We start from the raw sequence: 15400 nt of genomic DNA on the forward strand, positions 1-15400 counted from the left end.
ATGAATTATTAATTCAAAAATATAATTAGGTTAATATCTTTTAGTTATTTGAAATCTGAGAAGACTTACTGATCTTGACGTCTTGATATCACTGCCTATTTTTAAATGCATCACATTTTATTTCAGTCAAGGTGATTATAGTATAATTTGCATATCGGGCTACAACAGCAAATTAGTTTTATTTGTAACTAATTCAGGGTAGAGTTTCATTGTTTGGTCTTGACACAGGTGATACACTGATTTTATTTTGGGCGTGTATTTTTGTGTGATATCATTTAGACGTCTACTATATTTCTCTGCAGGAGTCTTCTCCTGTAGCTTTATCTTCAGTATTCTGTCGCAGGCTAATCAATCTCTGCCACATTAGCACTGAGCTGGATTAATGAAGTCACTGCTGCATTTTATCATTTAGCGCCAACCAATAAAGCAAAGAGAGTGTGTCTTTACCTGTCCCACAATGCTCCGGCAATTCTGAATTATTTTATGCACAAGGTTTATTAGTTAATGGAGCTTAATAATTCATGAACGATTAATGGAATCGTAATTAGCATTGTGTTTGAGAAATATGTGTATGCATCTTCATTAAGTATCACAGATAGTCTTTTCATCTTAATTACGGCCTCTCGTTGTCATTTTTCACTTTCTTATTATGCCGTTTTTTGTTTCTAGATGCACAAATGGCTAGCCCTGAGAAATGTGCTCATTACGGATAGCTCAGAAGCCGAAGCGAAATGCTATTTGAAGGTGTAAGGAATGACTCTGGAGGACGCTCTGAAATGGGCTCTAGCTGCATGCTTGCAGCAGCACTTAACATGATTAAGAATCAAGCCGCAATTAGTATTTTTGGTCTAATATAAATAAATCGTATAATGAAGCCATAAAAGTGCCTCCATTATTTCAGAAGGGGCACGGGATTAATTATCAGCGAAAGCTCCATTGATTGAAGGATCCTGCCGAGGTATTTAGTGTAAACCTCCAGACTACATTAAAGAGTCTGCGGTCGTCATTGAGAAATGTGATCCTTTGCTCCTGGCAGGTATTTAAGTGAAAAGGAGGTTAAAGTTGGGATTGACTTGGCAAATGTTCAGTTTTGCTCTATTAAGTCTAATACTCAAAGCCACTTGGAGTCATATGTTTGCTGAGGATTAATTAGTTTCTACACAGCAATGCAGTTACCGGTAGCAGCCCCTTACCATAAAAGTACTGTGACCATACCGTAGTACAGTGATGGAATCAGATGCTATGGAAATGGATAATAAACATATTCATGCACAACAATGTTATGAAACCATAATGGGACCATGTTTTGTCAGTGATGGTGTTAATATACTAACAAAATGGTAACCTAACAATTTTAACATATTTTAATTAACTGGTAACACTTTACAATAACCTTCCTTAGTTAACCTACATAATGCATTATTAGCATTAACTAACAATGAACAATACATTTGTTACAGTATTTATGAATCTTTGTTAATATTAGTTAATAAAAATATACCTTATCATTGCTAGTTTATGTTAGCTCAGATTCATTAAATGATCTGTAACACTTTACAGTAAGGTCTCATTTGTTAATATTAGTTAATGCATTAACCAACATAAACTAACAATAAACAGTATATTTTGACAGCATTATTAATCTTTGTTAATGTTAGTTAATACAAATGTTCATGTTCGTGTTAGTTCATTAACTAATATGAACATAGATCTTTAAATTTTAATAATGTATTAAAGTTTAGAAATTAATATTAACTATGATTAATAAATGTTATATAAATATTGTTCAAGTTAACTAAACAGTTAACTATTAACAAATTAAACCTTATTGTAAAGTGTTACCAAATAATCTTAACAGATGCAAGTTTTGATTTAAAAAATGTATAATTTCATGTTGAAATTAACATGAACTATTGTTATCATTTCCAAAATACTATTTAACATCACTGAACCAAGCTATATACATTAATGTATACCAACAAAACTAATTTATGGGTATATTATCGGTTAAATCAGGTAGAAATAGCTCTTTTAAGGTAACAATTGAAGGTTACCTTTTTTACTCTGTAGTTTTAATTTAATAGTAGCGTTATCCATTTGGTTATAATTATAAATGACCCTTTTTATTTTTTATTTTTTACAAAGCATTCCATAATGAAAGCAAGTGTCGTGCTATTTGCAGAATGTAATTGTTGTTTGTAAAACAGGGCTGCGTTCAACCCCGAAAAACGGTGCAAAACGATTATTAAACGGAAATGGTGGTGCGTTGAAACCCTGTTCTGGTGACGCAAGTGTTGCAACTATGGAAGCTGAGAAGGCCATTCTTTGTGTTCTTTATGAAGAATTTTCGGAGCCTGATGAAATCGATATAAATATGTGTTTAATACTACAAAATACGCTCAATGTTACAGTCACTGCCCTTGCCGTCCAGAATAAAAGAGAACATCCCAATCGAGTGAAGGGATTTGTGGAAACTGTGATTCCTAATTATTGTGATTCAACATTTGCCTCACAACGTAGGATGAAAAGACAAACATTTCAGGTGAAGGATAATCCACTTCTTACCTCTGAGACTGTGTTATGATTTATCTAGCACACCTTCCTAAGGAAAGGATATGGACCAGAAGACATTGCAATTACTACATGATATTTAGACAGACTAAAAGAAGTTCCAGATCTATACTTGTGCTCTTATTATTTCAGTTAGTTTGCCTTTAATGTAAATAAACATGTGAAACAATATACTTGCTCTTGTGAATTTATTTTGATGTTAATTACATTTACTTACAAATTCATCATCATCATGTTGATATGCTATATTGTTACTATAAAATTCTTACGACAAACATGTCTTCTAATATCTTCAATTGTTGCCTATACCGAGCTGCAGAGGACACAATTGTAAACGACTTCAATTGGACCCATAGTGCGAGCTGTGTCTTTAATACCGCATGGCTTAGATACATGTTGCTGCTGATTGGGCTGACATTTTTGACACATCCACCAAACAAGAGAAAATGTATCTCAAACCTGTTGCCACCATTGCCAGGAAACATGTCGTTAAACCCTGAAACCGTAGCAAAACATTGTGCCTAAACGTGCCCCAGGTTTCCGGATCACTCCTGTCTGCCATTCGTTAGTCAAACATATTGTCCCCACCCCAAATTGATGCCATTGGTTGAGTCAATGTTGCTTTGTTGGAATGTTCAAACTAATGATTTTGATAGCATTAGAGTGTGTACATGTTTATAAAATAGGTATACAATGCAAGTATTTTAAAATAAAAAGTGCACATATTTGATGAGAGTAAATATTTCCTACACTTGTGGTTATTTGGTGTGGCTAGTATAGTCAGTCACATCAGCAATCGGCTCTCTTTTCTCCCCGCCGAGCCTCAAGGGCGTGTGTGTGTCATAATAGCCACATCACTCCTTACGCCGGGATTCATAGGCCCTCTTTTTCCAGTTGTATTATCTTAATTGTCCTGGCAAGTATGTTCGGTGGTTATATTACCAATTTATTACCCCTCTTGCCACCCCATTAATCCAGCCGTTAAAATACTGTAACCATTGGGTCTGCATAAAGCTGTCCCTGTGTTGCCAGTGGCTGTGTAAATGCCATTGACTGTGTTGGAGAGTTATTTTTTTCTCTTCCTGGCCTGGCTGATTCTCTGCTTTTGCACAATTGGAGCCATTACTCTAGAGCTGACATTTTATCTTCTTTTTGGTTTTGATCTTTTTATTGGCCACTGACTCCCTGAGTGCCATTTGTCCCATAGGGCCAAACAATCTCAAACAAGATCTTTTATATTGTAGTTGTTTCTAGACTGCAGTGAAAGTAAATGGAGAGGTTTGCTTAAACTTAACATGAATACTCTGTGCGCAACCATTTTTTTCTTCTGTCATCTGATGTCTGTCCAAGTTAAACAGGACAGAGAGAACATTTCAGAGAGGACTTGATGTAAACCATACGCAGTTAATTTAATTGTGAAAAGTGGTTTTGACAGATGGTTGAAGAGGAGGAATTATATATATATATATATATATATATATATATATACAAACACACACACACACACACATATATATATATATATATATACATATATATATATATATATATATATATACATACATATATATATATATATATATATATATATACATATATATATATATATATATATGTGTGTGTACTGTCAAGTCAAGTCAAGTCAATATTACTTGTATAGCGCATTTAACAATGCAAATTGTGTCAAAGCAGCTTTACATCGGCTTGATATAAAGCTGGGTGGCTTTATATCAGCTTTACAGTATTTAGACGGGGAAATAGTTTGTCGAAATAGTGTCATTCTCCTCTGGCCAGACAAAATCAGCAGTTTAAATCTAGGCTAAAGCAGAATCAGATTGTGCAAAGGACTCATCTGGTTCCTGTGGTCTTGTCCCGATGGCCGTCTTGGAGACAGGGTCTTCACTGGGGGTCAGTTTCTGGGGCTCATCTAGGTGTCCTGGCTGTAGAGGTTATCTCTAGATGCTGATCCACCATCTGATCTGGATACAGTCTATATCTGGGTGGCTACGGTGACCTCGGAATAAGAAAGAAACACACTAATATTAGCGTAGATGCCATTCTTCTTACAATGCAACAAGTACATCAGGTGTTTTGGGAAGTGTTCCCGATTCCGGTTGACCTAAGTAATGCAGCCTAACATTCCTTTAACGGATTTGAATTATAGAAATGCGATAGTGTATTATGTGTAAGCCAGGTTAAAGAGATGGGTCTTTAATCTAGATTTAAACTGACAGAGTGTTTCTGCTTCCCGAACAGTGTTAGGTAGATTGTTCCAGAGGTTGGGCGCTAAATAGGAAAACGATCTCCCGCCCACAGTTGATTTTGATATTCTTGGTATTATCAAATGGCCAGAGATTTGAGATCGCAGTGGATGTGAAGGACTATAATGCGGTAAGAGCTCACTCAATTACTGAGGTGCCAAACCATTCAGGGCTTTATAGGTAATTAGCAAGATCTTAAAATGTATACGATGTTCAATAGGGAGCCAGTGCAGTGTTGACAGAACTGGGCTAATATGGTCATACTTCCTGGTTCTAGTAAGAACTCTAGCTGCTGCATTTTTAACCATTTGGAGTTTGTTTATTAAACGTACAGAGCAACCACCCAATAAAGCATTACAATAATCTAGCCTCGAGGTCATGAATGCATTGATTAACGTTTCTGCATTTGACATTGAGAGCATAGGTCGTAATTTAGATATATTTTTAAGATGGAAAAATGCATTTTTACAAATGTTAGAAATATGTTTTTCGAGGGAAAGATTGCTATCAAAAAGTACGCCTAGGTTCCTAACTGATGACGAAGAACTTACAGAGCAGCCATCAAGTATTAGACAGTGATCTAGGTTATTACATGCAAACGTTTTTGGTCCAATAATTAACACCTCTGTTTTTTCAGAATTTAGCAGTAAGAAATTGCTAGTCATCCAGTTTTTCATATCAACTATACATTCCGTTTTGCAAATTGGTAAGTTTCATCAGGTCGCGAATATATATAGAGCTGGGTATCATCAGCATAACAGTGAAAGCTAACACCATGTTTCCTAATGATATCTCCCAAGGGTAACATGTAAAGCGTAAAAAGTAAGGGGCCAAGTACTGAGCCTTGAGGTACTCCATACTACAGTATACTTGTGATTGGTATGATACCTCTTCATTTACTGCCACAAATTGATGGCGGTACGATTTGAACCATGCTAGTGCACTTCCACTTCCTCTAATGCCAACATAATTTTCTAGTCTATTTAAAGAATGTTTTGGTCGATAATGTCAAACGTGACGCTAAGATCCAGTAGCACTATAGAGCGATACAACCATGATCAGATGATAAAAGCAGGTCATTTGTAACTCTAATGAGAGCAGTCTCAGGATATGGTCTAAAACCTGACTGGAAATCCTCACATATATATTTTTTCTCTAAGAAGGAACATAGTTGTGATGATACAACCTTTTCTAATATCTTTGACAGAAAAGGGACATTTGAGATCGGTCTGTAATTAATTAATTCTTTGGGGTCAAGTTGTGTTTTTTTAATGAGACGCTTAATACCAGCCCGTTTGAAGGCTTTTCGGACATATCCTAATGACAATGATGAGTTAATAATATTCAGAAGAGGATCTATTACTTCTGGAAGAACCTCTTTTAGGAGCTTAGATGGAACAGGGTCTAAAATACAGGTTGTTGGTTTAGATGATTTAACAAGTTTATACAATTCTTAATTTCAAATAGAAGAGAATGAGTGGAATTGTTCCTCAGGGGAACTATAGTGCACTATCTGATGCGATACTGTGGCTGACAGCTGCATGGTTACAATTTTATCTCTAATAGTTTTGATCTTGGAAGTAAAGTAGTTCATAAAGTCATTACTAATGTGCTGCTGGGTAATGTCTGCACCTGCTGATGTTATATTTTTTATTATTTTAGCCACGGTATTAAATAAATACTTGGGGTTGTGTTTGTTTTCTTGTAAAAGAGACGTAAAGTAAGCAGATCTAGCAGTTTTTCTGTAGGATAGAGTACTTTCCCGCCAAGCAATACGAAATACCTCTAATTTAGTTTTTCTCCAACTGCGCTCCATTTTCCGGGCTGCTCTCTTTAGGGCCCGAGTGTGCTCATTATACCACGGTGTTGGACTCTTTTCCTTAATCTTCCTTAACCGTAATGGAGCAACCGTATCTAAAGTGCTAGAAAAGTGAGAGTCAATAGTTTCTGTTACATCATCAAGCTGTTCTGAGCTATTGGATATACTGAGGAATTGAGATAAGTCAGGAAGATTATTTATAAAGTAGTCTTTCGTGGTAGAAGTGATGGTTCTACCATATTTGTAACAAGGAGTTTGCTTTACAGCTTTAGCTATATGGAATATAAACGGAACTAGATAATGATTTGAGATATCTTCGCTCTGCTGCAATATTTCAGCGCCACTGACATCAATTCCATATGACAGTATTAAATCTAGAGTATGATTTCTACAATGAGTAGGTCCTGAAATGTGTTGTTTAACACCAATAGAGTTTAGAATGTCTATAAATGCTGATCCCAACGAATCTCTTTCATTATCAACATGGATATTTAAATCACCAGCAATTAGGACTTTATCTGCAGCCAGCACTACCTCAGATAGAAAATCAGCAAATTCTTTAATAAAGTCTGTATGGTGCCCTGGTGGCCTATATACAGTAACCAGTATAAACAATGCAGGGGATTTATCATTAACACTTCTTTGGATAACGTTTTATGAAGCACCATTACTTCGAACGAATTATACGCGTCTAGGCCGCCTCACAGTCACCCAGTTGCCCTGCTGCACAGGCTCTACCGGAACCGAACAATGTACAGGACTCCCTGAGCTAGTCGCATCCAGAGCAATATCTACAGCCTCACATTCTTACTGTCCTCAACTAAAGTTTGGATGTGTGTCTCTAATTCTCAAATCTTCTCTGTCAGCCTAACTATTTCCCTGCATTTATCACATGCGAATCCCTCGTTCCTGACAGAGAGAGATAAACTGTACATGTGGCAAACAGTGCAAACAACAATAGCAGGAGAAGAAGCCATTACTCACCGTGATTGAAGAATGATTCACTTACCACTGTTGTTTGATGAACTCGTGAAAAACGGAGCGAGAAAAAAGAAAATAATAATAGGTGCGAATAGAAACGCGAATGGAACTGCGAGTGACAAGCTAACCGGCTAACGAATGGTAACACGCTGCACTCGCGGTTTTAAAAAGCGAACAATCAAATTAGTTTGATAGATAATACCAGAAATATGGTGGGAATTAAGTTATATATTATTAGAGATTCAACAGAAAAGCGAAGCTACACAGAGCTACAATCGCAAACCTCTCAGCAGCACAACAGACAGGGACAGACAGAAGCATTCGATCAGCGTCTCGTTCTGATGGGAGAGCACATCAGTTTGAAGAAATCTAATACTAATCTGTAAATCTAAATCTAATTCTGTATATTAGATATACACAGATATATACAGATATATACTGTATATATAATTTATTTATTTAGTTTCTAAATGATCAGAAATTAGCACACAAATTAGCATTTTTCAGTTATTTCTGTTCTGACTGATCACAACACTAAAGACTGAATTAATGACTGCTGAAAATTCAAGACAGAAAATAAATAAATGAATTAACAAATAAATACATTTAAGCATGCTATTTATTTTTTTATTTATTTATAATACTGTAATTATATAATCAATTATGATAATATAATTAGAACATTTATTTGCTAGAACATGTAATGTTGAATTATTTACAAAAAGCTGACATGAATTGAATGGAAGTAATGACATTAATTAAACAACAACAACAACAAAAAAGGTCACTTTTTGGATTGATTTTTCTTGTCTCTCTGAGAAGATCCTATTCATTTCATAGGCATGTCCTCTAGAATTTTAGGAGAGTTTGAAATTGTGCTAAGATTTTCGGAATTTGCAGTCAATTATTTCAATATGAACACAATTTTCATCAAAGTCTTCAAATGCTATGCTGTAGCATTCATTTCATAGCTCTACATCCATAACTTATCATACATTTTCTTATATTTGTTTCAAATTTGATTTATTTTAAGGAGAAGTTTTATTTTAATAAAAAAGATAACCGAAAAACCCTGTTATGGGCCTGCTGAGTTAAACTGCCCATATATTTTGTTATGGCTTTAGACTTTTTACATAAAGCATGTGTCTTTGAAATGTCATGGCATTGCAAGTGTCTAGATAAAATACAGTTTGCTATTAATGCATCAATCAGCCAGAAGAAACTAGCTGACAAGGCCGGGTAAAATGTAAATGGATTGGTTCTCGGTGTGTGTGGCATTAATGGATGTGCGCTCATGGCTCATGTGCTTCAAAGGAAATGCTTGCAGTTATATCACATGAAGAAATTAGCACTGGTGCGGTCAGTGCCAGCTCTGTGGTAGAGCTCTATGTAATGCTAACAGGCTAACGGCATGGGGGGTGATGTCATATGTCAGAGGTTAAAGGTTTAACACTGATCCTGTTACAGACTTTGGCAGTGAGCCTTTATGTACCACATATGATACTGATGACTAAGAGAGTGCTTGCAAAACGCCTGATCTGCCTCACCTGCTCCTACCAATAAATACTGACGAATAACAGCCATGATATCATATTTGCTGACATTGTTACCTTTAAGAGGATAACACATCATTTTGTGTGCACTGCAGTATCATTTAATCACTTGGTTCATGCAATCCAGCCTCCAGAGAGATGGACGGACAGCCTTGAATAAAGAATATATATATATATATTGTATTTATTTATTTATTTTATGTAATTTTTTTCTTATGTGAGTATTCTTTGAACATTTAAACTTTCAAAATTCATTTGTTACACAAGGCCCATTTAAGTGAACTGCAACAAGCAGTTATTAAAAAGTGGTGAGAAAAAAATTAAAAATAAAGGAATTTTGAATATTTACAACTTCTAGATAAATTCAGTTCATATACACACATGATCCTTCAGAAATCATTCCAACATGCTAACTTGGTGCTCAGTTATTATTAATTGTTGGTGCTCCATCATTTCTTTCTTTCTTTCTTTCTTTCTTTCTTTCTTTCTTTCTTTCTTTCTTTCTTTCTTTCTTTCTTTCTTTCTTTCTTTCTTTCTTTCTTTCTTTCTTTCTTTCTTTCTTTCTTTCTTTCTTTCTTTCTTAACCCAAACAATTGAATGTTTAATAAATAAATATTAAATTAATTACATGAAATAAAAAAGCAGTAAAAGCAGTAAAAACTGTTTCCAATATTGATAATAATCAGAAATGTTTCTTGAGCAGTAAATCAACATATTAGAATGATTTCTGAAGGATCATGTGACACTGAAGACTGGAGTAATGATGCTGATAATTCAGCTTTGCCATTTCAGAAATAAACTACATTTTAGAATATATTAAAATCAAAAACAGTTCTTTTAAATTAATCCAGCTGCAATTATACTATATTTCACAAAAAAATGGTTTACACAGTATGTGCAGCATTACTGAGCATAATAGACTTAAAAAAAAAAAAAAAATATTAAATTAAAAATTTAACTATTCACCAATGGTTTATGTATGAACGTACAAAATGTGTACCTTGGATAAAAGTGTCTGCCAAATGCATTTATGCATTTATGCAAAATTTAAATGCAATATTGGCCATCATTTGTTAAAATAAAAACACATTGCTTAACCTCAAATCCTGATGTTAAAAAAGAAAAATGTCCACAATGTTCTTGAACTATCCATCTTTGAATCTGAATAAAAAGAAGAGCTGACCTGTTTAATATTAGACTCATACTGGGCTTATTTTCTTCAATTTTCCACCTTCCATGTTTGTACAGATCCACCTTTTATGTTAATGTAATATTCATTAAATGTAATTGTATTGGAGAGCCAAGAAAAGTGGCATTACCTGCTCTTGAAAACCTAAAGGTCTGTGCCTTTGAGAGGTGCTGTGCTGATTGTCTGAAAACTGTCATGACTGCATTGCCGTGTGTGTGTGTGTGTGTGTGTGTGTTTGGTTTTATCTCCCCATTTTAGCTGCCTCTCATGGAAAGTCTCGCACACAATAATTGCCTGACCTTTACAGCAGTGGCATTGTCTCATTAAGGCTGATGGATAATGATAGTGCCTCTGCCGAACGTGAACCTCGCTGATAATGAAACAACAGAGCAGCCCCGCTGCTCCATCTGGGGTCGTCAGATCATCGGCAGTCGGGAGGCATGTTTCCCGTCCTCTCCTCTGATATGAGCCTCGTACAAAACACACACACATTCATTCACAGCGCTCGCAGACAAACACTGCAGCTCACACTTTTTATTCTCATCATTCCCCTCCATCCCAGAATCCAGCGCTGAAATGATCCATGGAGGGGTTATCAGAGGAGATGACTATGACTCCATTCACCGTGTTTGTGAGCTGAAGTAAACAGACAGTGGACACACACTCTCTGTGCTGGAGGGGCCTGTGCTCTAGGTGTTGCCCAGGGCAGATTGTAAGGTCGTAGGGTCAGACGTTTTAGCCCAGGGTGCTGCAAAACCAGCAGGGGGTGCTGACACTCTGGGAACCATGTTCAGCTCAACCCCACCTTCTTTTGCTCTTTCCCACTCTCTTCCTCTTTCCTACTCTTATTCTTTCAACGGTCTCCTTGCTGTGTCTGTCCATGACTGTCTGTGTTTGTGCAGTAAGAATAAAAACTGAGCTCTCAGGAAGAGACATGGAGAGACTAACACTAACACCGCTAAGCACAGACAATTGGATTTTAAGCATTTTTTAAACACATTTATCCATTTAATAAAAATATATATATATATTACAAATATTGTATATACATATACATATATTGAAAAGATATTATGAAAAGCTTGCTGTTTATTTCATTTTTCCTCAAAAATATGTACAAGAAATACTGCTTTAGACATTGAAAGATTTTGTGAATTAAATTCAGAATGGGATTTTGAATGGCAGTTATGATAAAAGACATCACAATAGAAATGCTTTGCGTGCATGGATAGAAATAATTACAATATATTCACAATGCTATTTATTTGAGCATATTAGCAACGTGCACACAACACTGATTTGATTTTGACAAATAACATTTTTAAATGATTATGACATTATGTTTTTTTAAATACTTGAAATTAACTGCTACGTAATATATATTATGAGCTGTATCATAAAAAATCAATACTTTGTTTATAAAAAGCAATATTTTGTTCAGAATTTTACTTGTTAATTGACCTTTTGTTAGTTTCTGTACACTCTAAAAAATGCTGAGTTGTTTCAACCCAACTTTGGGTCAATTATGGACTAACCCAACCATTGGGTAACATTTGAAATTACATTTTTAACCCAGCTGGGTTAGTCCATATTTGACAGAAAGTTGGGTTGGAACAACCCACCATTTCTTTTTAGGGCGCATTGGTACTTGAATTGCATCACAAACAACATATTTTAATGATGACAAAATATATCTATTTTATATAAATGTGTGGGTGTGTAATGAATATAATTAATCATAATACACACATTATGAGCCATGACATATAAACAATAATTTATTTATACGTAATATTTTGTTTTGAATTTTACTAAATTGACTATTTGTTCTGTACTGTAAAATAATGACAAAAATTAAAAATTTTAAGTCTATTATATTATAGTCTGATTTTATTGTTCAAAATCCCCACAGATAAGCATTTTGTAGGATTGTATGATGAGAATTTGTTTTATTCCAGCTGTTATGCATTTCTATACATGACCTGTAAATGGCAGTGTGTATGGTGAACATGTATTTATAGTCAGTGTTATGTGTGTGAGAGTTTGCTGGGGCGTTTGAAAGGATGGCTGGAGTAGATGGGCTCTGTGATTCTGCTGAAGCCTCAGGGCCCCCACCTCAGGGACGGGTCAGAAGTTCAGCTCTCTCGTCTGCTGTTCACACAGGAACAGCAGGCCCATAACCACACACACACACACACACACACACACACTGGAGCCAACAAAGAAATATCATAAATGGAGCTTGCTCTTCAGATGGTCTCAGACACAGAGCAGTGAAAATAATAATAATTTGTTTTATTCAATCCCTCACAATTTTACCGACAGAAATGAACACTTACAAGGTTGCAACTAAATTTTAAAGCACAATAATGTCTCATTTGCATCAATTTTAATGTCTCCCAAGGGATTTTAGGAGAATCAGCTAAGACAAAGGATATTTTTAAATAAAACATCATTAAATCTCCTAAAAGAGCAACCACTGAACAATCAAATTTTTCTTGTTTGCAAATATTCACATTAGTTCACAAGGGCAGCGTAAGGGTGAAGTTTGAATCCACCGTTGACAAAACCCTCTGCTCTGACTGGGTCGTTGGTCTTGTTTGCATTGCAGATCATTTACAATTTCTTTCGACACATACCGCACGTTCATCATCGCGGCCCTGCCACTGTACTGTATTTAAATATCTTCATCCCCCAGAGAAATACATGTAAAGCATGTCAAAACGAGTGTATATGTGTTCAGCTTCTCCAGAGATACATAAAAAGGAGGAAATGCCATGAAACAGCCCTTTCAAATAGTTTCATTTGACTCAAACAAGGCACTCACAAAGTGCTTATGGCATAAGTGCTGTCAACAGCAGCAAACAAGCACCCCACTCTTATTTACTCACTGTTTAAGATCATAATAGGAGGATTTAGATCAATAATCCCTCCTTGATAATCCTCCATTTGATCATTGTGCCAGAAAGTGCCCTTGTTGCCCCTCAACGGCCGTGGTTTCCTACGTAACAAAACAAATAAACATGCACTCACAACATTTGCGGTAACGCTTATTGACCGAGGGGATACCAAACTCTCCTAAAATCACATTTTTATGAACAAGCTCATTTTTATCTTCACACACAAACGCATACAGAGACATTTCTCAAACGTAGCGAGGATTTGAAAGGCTTTCGATCATTCCCAGCCGCAGCAGCCATCTTGTGCTCAGGCGCGGCTCTCCCAAGGGCTGGAATGATCCCAGTGTTACAAGGCTCTCTTTCATAGGGCTGGTCGGCTAGAGAGGAGTACATCCCCTGTGACGAGGGTAAGCTGGCTCCAGCCAGGCGCACAGAGGAGCGGGTGTCAGGCCTAAATGTATTTCTCAAACTCAGACGAGACACAAATGGCTTGGTTAGCTTCCCAGTCATTTTTCATAACACTTGTATGCATTGTTTTTGAAACTTTTCATTGTGATATAGACATAAATGTACACACAATATAGATCATGGGATACAATTACAGTTCTAAATTTCCTGCCTATTAAAGGTCTGAACAGTCAGACGTATAGTTTTTTTAGAAGCTGAAATCCTATATGACAATCAAGCATTCAGATATAATTACTGTAAATGACTGAAATAAAAAGAAAGGTAAGAAATACTGAATCCTAAACGGTCCCTCAAAGAATTCTGCTTTGAAGAATCCTAAAATAAGCAAGTAAGTACCCTAGTGAAAAATAAATATACTAAAATTAATTTGAAATACATTTATTTCATGCTACTATTTTTATATTATGTGCTTAATTAAAATATCCTGCAATTGTACTTTTGGTAGACTAAAATGGTATAATTAAAATCTGCAAAAATTGGAACAACTAATTTGTATGCACTTTAATTGTGCAGAAGTAATGCTGAAGTCCAACTAAAGATATACTGAAGTAAATTTGATTGGGCTAAAGTGGAACTATTGCAAATATACGTCAGGTACACTTCATATATACAATTTAATTTAAAGACTGATTCTGTTCAAAGATCATACAATCCTCATCAATAGTGACTTTAAAACACATTTTAGGCTTAATATTAAGAAATGTGTATTGTGCACAGGTAGTATAATTAGTAATCACTAAAAATCACTGCTTCATCGGAATGGTACGAAACTTGGTGACTTTTATGGCATTTGGAATGTGAACACACAAACAAATTGAGGGCATGATTCAAGCTGACTAAGTGGTCCTAAAACAAAATAGTCACACTTGTGGTCTTCGGTATGGCTATAACCATATAGCCAAAACGAGTCAGTAAACTGAAATAAGAGGTTGAAATCAGATCAAACAAAGAAGGATTAAGCTCTGATAAAACATATCTATTCATTTGTGTTACATTTTTATAGAATTTTAATGTTTTGTGTAACAAAATGCTTTCTCTGTGTTCAGGTTTGACTGTAGTAATAATAATTCAAAAACTGACGCTTCAAATCAACATTTCAAACAAAAAAAATCTAAACCTGTCTTTGAGAATGTCTAAATATATATCCAAACCCACAGCTTAATACAAATAAGTATTTATGTCTAAAAACAATTAGAGAATGTATAGGCCTTTTATATAGATCTATATAGGAATCTATGGGCTAAACCATGGAATTTCAGATGTTTTTTATTTTTTTATTTTACTCCTACTATATGGCACTAATCTGGCTTCAAAAATTGAATTTTTAAAGGCATTGACTCTATTTTAACATGAACTACTGCATTCATTGAAAAGTAATATAAAAATATATTTTTAAAAATAAATTGTATTATTTTCAATGGGCAGAAATGTATCATAATTATTGCATAAATATTAATTAGTGTCATGAAATTGCCTCAAAAATAAAAATAAAAAACAAAAAAATATTATTGAACAAAAATATATTACATTGATTTTACTGGGGCGAAAAAAAGTTAAATTTCATGGTCACTTTTGACCATGAAGGTCACAAGTGTGACTCCCAAATGAGTAGCACCAGAAGGTTAAATAAAAATATGTTGAGTATTATTACCACTATT

General features: G+C 35.1%; 1 pseudogene across 1 annotated transcript in view; it reads right to left on the bottom strand.

The window, feature by feature from the left end:
• Window positions 1–13784, bottom strand: part of LOC306882155 — a 37752-nt pseudogene extending 23968 nt beyond the window's left edge. The window contains exon 1 of the transcript in view: window positions 13526–13784. The product of the transcript in view is annotated as an uncharacterized misc_RNA (transcript). The remainder of the gene's footprint in view (window positions 1–13525) is intronic.
• Between the last annotated feature and the right edge of the window lie 1616 nt (window positions 13785–15400).

The sequence above is a fragment of the Barbus barbus genome, assembly GCF_936440315.1.
Source record: "Barbus barbus genome assembly, chromosome: 16".
In the NCBI taxonomy this organism is placed as follows: Eukaryota; Metazoa; Chordata; class Actinopteri; order Cypriniformes; family Cyprinidae; genus Barbus; species Barbus barbus.